General features: G+C 47.2%; 1 protein-coding gene across 2 annotated transcripts in view; it reads right to left on the bottom strand.

The window, feature by feature from the left end:
• Positions 1-6,587, bottom strand: part of dlgap3 (discs, large (Drosophila) homolog-associated protein 3) — a 219,827-nt gene extending 213,240 nt beyond the window's left edge. For both annotated transcript variants that reach the window (XM_054744733.2, XM_054744729.2), the window contains exon 1: positions 6,366-6,587. The gene's annotated coding sequence lies outside the window, so the exon portion shown is untranslated. The remainder of the gene's footprint in view (positions 1-6,365) is intronic.
• Between the last annotated feature and the right edge of the window lie 612 nt (positions 6,588-7,199).

The raw sequence follows: 7,199 nt of genomic DNA on the forward strand, positions 1-7,199 counted from the left end.
AGTACTATTATTTAGAAAATTACCAGGGATTTTACGCTGAAACAATGTGTGACTTCCTGTCTAGCCCTGAGGAAACTGAGGAAATTGACGCATCCCAAAAGTGGCTCATGGCAAAAATAAAACCCGATCCTATTCCCAGTGGCGGCGTGGCGTGTCGCTTCTGGGACGTGCCTGGAAATGGCCGCATCGCTGCTGGTTTGAAACACTCCGTAGACCATAATGGATTCTATTTGAAGCAGTGACGTTGTTCCGTGCCACTGATGCATTGAGTGAAACCCGGGTAAACAAGCTCCTTGAAATCCTTCGTGTTACTTCTTACTTTTTCATTTGCAGACGACGTGATTATTGAGCTAACCAGGAACAACAAGGTATCGTTACTGAGTCATTTTAATCCCTTTTGCACACAAAAGTTGGCGGCGCACAGTCATGCAGCGGCTTCTCAAGCTCCCGGAACTAAGCCTTACATTTTAACAAATCTGAGGCCATTGCTGGAGCTGGTTCTGTGATGGATCTGCGTGTGAAGTACAGCTCGGTCGAAATCATCGATTTCGGAAAAAGCTCCACCACCACAATATCCCACAACTTAAAATCAATGCTTGGAAGACTGCAGCTTCTGAGAACCACAGAGTGGCGTAGCAGAGCACGAGGAGCAGCAGGCAAGAGGAAACGAAGAGAGGAGAGGAAAACGGGCGGGCGCGTTGGCCCAATTAATACCTAAGAAGCCACCGATTCCTTCCTTGTTCCTGGCAGATGTCTGTTTCCTGGACATTAAGATGGATCTGTTACGCCTGAGACTGAGTGTTTACATGGAGATGAAGCGCTGTGCTGTTCTTTGTCTCACGGACACCTGGCTAAATAACAACATGCCGGATTCAGCCTTTCAGATCGATGGCTTCCAGCTGTTCAAAGCGGACCGCGACTACAGGTTGGGGAAAACAAGAGGAGGTGGACTGTGTGCTTACATGAATGGAGGTTGGTGTACAAACTGTGTGCTGGTGAAAAGCTACTGCTCCGAGGCAATAGAACTAATGACGGTAAAATGCCGACCGCACTGTTTGCCAAGAGAGTTTACAGCAGTGTTCGTCACCACTGTTTACATCCCACCGGGTGGTAATGCTAGCGCTAATACTAGGATAGCGCAACAGGAGCTATATGACACCATTAACTCGCTGCAGTCAAAGCACCCTGAGGTGTTTTATGTGGTTGCAGGAGACTTTAATCACATGAAACTGATGGACATTCTGCCAAGTTTTTACCAGCATGTCACCATTTCTACTCGAGGAGACAACATGCTGGACTGTGTATACACTAACATCCGTGGCGCATACAGAGCTCTTTCTCGCCCCCAACTTGTCCTCTCTGACCACTTCTCCCTCCTGCTGGTGCCAACATATCGCCCTCTGCTGAGAAGGATTGGGCCAACAAAGAAGACTGTCATTGTGTGGTCCACTGATGCAGCATACCGTATGTGCTCCAGGACTGCTTCCAGTGCATAGATTGGCAGGTCTTCAGACAAGCAACAACAAAAGAGGGAGAGGTGGACCTAGAGGAATACACCTCCTCGGTCCTTGGATTCATCTCCAAAGCCCTTTTCAGACTGACATTCTGGAACATTTGCGGACAATTCAATCCGGTTTTTAACCGGAACTGTGTTTTCAGACACACCACTTTTGTACCGGAACTTGTCCTTTCAGCTGCGTTCACACAGCAGGGAAAAGTTCCAGATGTCTGGCGGGGGGGCGGTGGGGGGCTGGGGGGGGGGGGGAGAATCGGACTCATGTTAAGAAGAAGAAGAAGAAGAAGAAAACACCATTTCTATAGCGCCTCTCAAGATAAAAATCACGAGGCGCTTAAGCATAATTCTGCGCACACGAAGACGCATAAGAGACCTGGATGATGAAGCTCAATAGTTAAAGGAATCACTGAAGCGGTGTGAAGCGCTCCGTCGCGCGTCTAGGCGGTACCGTAGGAGGCGAGCTGCCGTGGTTCGCCGCATGCTACAGCAGCGGGCTATCTAGGTGCGCACGGCGTCCCCCGGTCCCCTCCTCCTCTCCCTCCCTCTTGTCCGGAACTTTACCTCACCAGTCTGAAGCAGCCACCCTGTCCATAACAAGTCCGGACCTGTTACTAGGGGCTTCGTCTGGATAAATTCCGGAACACATTATCCGGATGTTTGTATTCAGACAGAAAGGTCTTACGGACAGATTCCGGAACATTTCCGTTTTTCATGGCCTGTCTGAAGGGGGCTCAAGTGTACTGAGGATGTCACCATTACCAAGACAATAACATGCTACCCCAACCAGAAACCCTGGCTTAATGCTGAGGTGAGAGGTCTGCTGAAAGCCAGGGATGCCTTATTCAGGGCGGGTGAGACATCAGCACTGAGAGTGGCAAGGAAAGAACTGGCGGTAGGCATAGCAAGAGCTAAAGCCATATACGCTCAGAAAATCCAGGGGCATTTCTCCTCCAACGACACCCGAAGCATGGGGAAGGGAATAAAGTGCATCACAGACTATAATACCAAAGATGCACAATGCCCAAATGACCCGTCTCTGCCAGATACACTCAATAGATTCTACGCCCGCTTTGAGGACCCTGACACCCCCCCCCCCCCCACTCTATCAGTCTCACTCTATTACCTGGTGATACACCCCTTAGTGTGTCTACAGGTGACGTAATTAAAACCCTCAAAGGAATTAACCCTCGCAAAGCTGCTGGCCCTGATAACATCCCTGGGCGAGTACTGAGGGACTGTGCACACCAGCTGTCTGGGGTGCTGGCAGTCATTTTTAACACCTCACTGTCTCTGGCATCCGTCCCCACCTGCCTAAAGACTGCCACTATTGTTCTGGTCCCAAATTGCTCCACAGTGAAATTCCTCAATGACTACAGACTAATTGCTCTTACCCCTGTAGTCATGAAGTGCTTTGAGAGGTCGGTTATGGCTCACATCAAAGACTCCATCGACGTCACTGTGGACCTTCACCAGTACGCTTACAAGAAAAACCGGTTCACTGATGATGCCATCTCATCAGTGGCCCACACAGCTCTCACTCACTTAGAGAACAGGAACTCAAAAAAAAATTAAAAAAAGAAGAGCGAGAGAGCAGGAACTCATACGTCCATCTGTTTTCCTTGGATTTTTCCTCTGCCTTCAACACCATCATCCCACGGACTCTGGTACAGAAACTCTCCACTCTTGGACTGAGCCCCATAATGGGGAACTGGGTGCTGGACTTTTTGACTGACAGACCCCAGACTGTCAGGATCCACAACACTATCTCCTCTTCCATCACCCTCACTCAGCACAGGCACACCCCAAGGCTGTGTGCTGAGCTCCCTCCTGTTCACTCTGCTGACATATGACTGCTCGGCGAGACATCCCAGCTGCCATATTGTGAAGTTTGCGGATGGCACAACAGTAGTAGGAGGCATCACTGACAACGATGAGTCAGAGTACAGAGAGGAGGTAGAACATCTTGTGCAGTGGTGCAGAGAAAATAATCTCTGCATCAATGTGAAGAAAACCAAGGAGATGGTGGTGGACTTCAGAAGGAACCGGTGCCCCCTCCCCTCCTGTACACTGGAGGAGTAGCTGTGGAAGTAGTCTCCTGCTCTAGGTACCTGGGTGTGCATATCACTGAGGACCATTTATGTCCACTGTGAGCAACCATCTTTGAACAGAGGCGGTGGTTTACGACACCAACTGTCTGCCATCTATAATCCAGTTTTGAGATCCCTTCCCAGATGCCTCAACGCCCACGCATATCCTGGGCCAACTGACCTCAGGAATTCACATGATAGGGTGGGGCCAGGTTTCACAATGAGCTCACCCGAAACTCTGGCTGAATAGGACCCACACCCACCCTCACACCTTGGCTCATGTGTTTATGTAGAAGATCATTGGGGGTCTTTTGTTCCCTCTTCGGGGGGAAACTCCCACTGAGTTTAAATCTGGGACTCTCCACCATTTGACCTTAGAACCGAAGAAGCCTCTCGGATGAGAGGTGAAACGTCTTCAAGCAACTCAAAGAAGTCCAGACGCTTTTCTTTCAAAGCTCATTAGAATATCACTGAGGACCTCACATGGAGCACCAACACTTCCTGGCTCGTCAGGAAAGCTCACCAGCGTCTCTACTTCCTTAGGAAGTTGTGGCGAGCTGGACTTCGGAGCTCAGTCCTGAGGCGCTTTTACCATGGTGCAGTGGAGAGTGTCGTGTGCACCTGCATCACTGTGTGGCATGGTAGCTGTACTGTCGCTGAGAGGAAAGCTCTGCAGAGAGTGGTTAGGGCTGCCCAGAGGCGTGTGGGGAGCGGCCTCCCTGAAATCACAGACATCTACACAACATGGTGTAGGGGTAGGGCCCTCAACATCATGAAGGACTACACACACTGCACATGGTCTCTTCCAACCCCTCCCCTCAGGCAGGAGGTTGAGGAGCATCTGGAGCAGGACCACCAGGTTCAGAAACAGCTTCTTCCCTGAAGCTGTCAGACTGTTAAATTCTGGCCATGCTCGGTAGACCCCCCCCCCCCCCCCAAAAAACACACACACACACACACACAAACACACACATACACACATTGGTACTGAGAGCACCTTTAGAGTGGACTAATTTCACTTGCACACACACTTATATTTATTTATCTATGGAATACTGTACATGCCAAGCTCGGTGCTTGTTTTATCCTTAGTGCTTTTTGCTCTTTTCCTGTGGCTTTATACCGGGTCCTGAGTTCAAATTTCGTATCACAAGTGTGTAAATGTGAACTGGTATGACAATAAAAGCTTCTTAATCTTAATGCTGATTCTGCTATTCACTTCCACTGCTTATGCTAAGCTAAAGCAGCCGGACTGATGCCAGGCCAGGAGAATTACTGCGCTGGTCACAAAATGCTTTTTCTCACTTGTCTGACTCTGGGGAATGTGGTAATAGACCAAATTTCCCTTAGGGGTGGAAAATCCCTTTAATGAAAAATAAAGCACCATGCCCTGTTCACCAGTTCATTCCTCTTGAATAAATTTACGTTTGACCCTTCTTCAGAAAAGTTCCGTTAATGATGTCATGAGACATTCTGCTCTTTCGGCCAAACATTTAAAACATTGTCCTGTTTGAATTAGTTTACAGATTAAATATATTTCAAAATCAGAGCAAAACTGAATAGAGAAATAGATATCCTGGTGCATTTTTTTTGCTATTTTTCACTGCTTTTTTAACTCTAAAACCTATAATTGATCAGTTGGTCAACGCTTTACGTAAAAGATTTGAATCTATGAATGCAAATCATAAAGTCAGCGAGGATCCTACCTTGCAACAACACCAAGCAACCAAATAATAGACAAACTGGAACATGACTGAATACTGAACGGTACCAGTATAGCTGCTGCACTTATCAAAGACAAAATATGTGTTTTAATGTATAAGAGATCTGAAGCTGCTCCCAGTAGCTCATTAGGGTCGTCATAGTAACCATACAGCTGTGTCTCTTACTGGCTAACAGAAAAGCAAAGTGAAAAAAGCAGCTGCTGTTCAAACACTGTGGTTGTGTTAAATATTTATTAAACCGTGAGTAGCTGGAGGCTCTGATGATCACACGTGAATGCTTTGTGTAGATGATAACATCTGAAAATGACCTTTCGGTTCATGTTTTGAAGAGAATATTTTCAGCTGACTTATAAATGTGGAGGCTTGGGTGTGCACACTGCTCTCTGCTGTGGAATGATTGAAACACGTTTTCCAAAAGACAAAACTGACTGAATCACAAGCAGATTACTAATGAATGCCATTCAACGCCATGATACCACCCACCCATTTACAGTAGGGATGGTTGGCTCACTGAGTCCATCCTCTGGACAGGGTCTGGAGGACTCAGCCTCTCAAGTCGGTTGTTGTTCGAATTCTGTTCGATTAACAGAACTGCTCTGCCACACAAACATCATGCCTCTGCAGCGCATTCCTCTGTGGGACCAGCACACGCGCACGTGCGCACACACACAACCATAGACGCGTGCACGCACACACACACAGCGCCTCCAACCTCACGCGTCTTTAAGGTCAGAGGACATTTACGCACGGATGGGAGCCGCTGATTAGCTGTAATTCCGCACGTTTGCTTAATTCCCCGCCAAGATCATTTCTTACGTTGCATATTTGATTGTGCGCGTGCTCGTCCTGCAGTGTTTATTTGTTTTTTAATTTTTTTTTTTTGTCCTGTTAAGTTGACACAGCTGGGAACCTCTATGCCAGCAGAGCTTCCATCCTCTGATGTTGAAAAGAAAACTGCAGCAGCGGGAAAAACGGACCTTTTATCAGCCATCAGTCACGTGACTGAGCATCTGGAACTGCTGGTTCACATCTCCTTACCTTAAAGTCGAGATTTCGGCGGGACGTGTGAGTGTCTTCCTTCTTTTTTTTACCGCGTTAACGGAGCCTATTCCACAGCTGATGGTTCCAGCGCAGCGCGGAGAGGACACGAGGAGAGGGGAGAAGAGGATGGAGGATGGAGGAGCAGCAGTGGTGGATCATCCTCACACACGCTCGCTCCCCACTGAAATATTACCATCGAGCGATTGGTCCTCCGCTTCTCTCCTCTTCTCTAGGAGGAGCCAACTCTGAAGCTTCAAACAGACGTGGCCAACAAATCAGCCTGGATCCTATAGTCTAAATCATATTAATGAATACCTCTTAATTTTATTCATAAACGGTTTTCAGTGTTACAATACTGTGCGCAATACGTTCAAGAACATTCATCCAGAACTAGTTTTTAAATTATTTTAAAATAATTAAACATAATCTTCCCCAAATAAAATAAACTAACCCGTTTATTGTAGGAAATTATCATTTTGTGAGGACACCACCCAGTTTTCATTTTTTTACTTTTCCCAAACTGAACAGTTTTAATCTAAGAGCCTCGTCAACATGGCAAAGCTTTAAAGGGGTGGCTTACTCTTTAATCAATACATTGCAGTGGTCTAGTAGGCATAAATGCCTTACCCCTACTGCACACTGAAGCATCAGCGGTGCAGAACAGCAGCCGCGAAGCGTCACTGCTTCAAAAAGAATCCATTATAGTCTATGGGGGTCATTCAAAACAACCAACACTGACATTTTCAGGTTCTTCCGGAACACTTCCAAGTTCTGCAGTTAATATAGGGATAGACACTTAATAACATAAGGTTTCAATGTAAAACCCCTAGT

The sequence above is a fragment of the Nothobranchius furzeri genome, chromosome 11 (assembly GCF_043380555.1).
Source record: "Nothobranchius furzeri strain GRZ-AD chromosome 11, NfurGRZ-RIMD1, whole genome shotgun sequence".
NCBI lineage: Eukaryota > Metazoa > Chordata > Actinopteri > Cyprinodontiformes > Nothobranchiidae > Nothobranchius > Nothobranchius furzeri.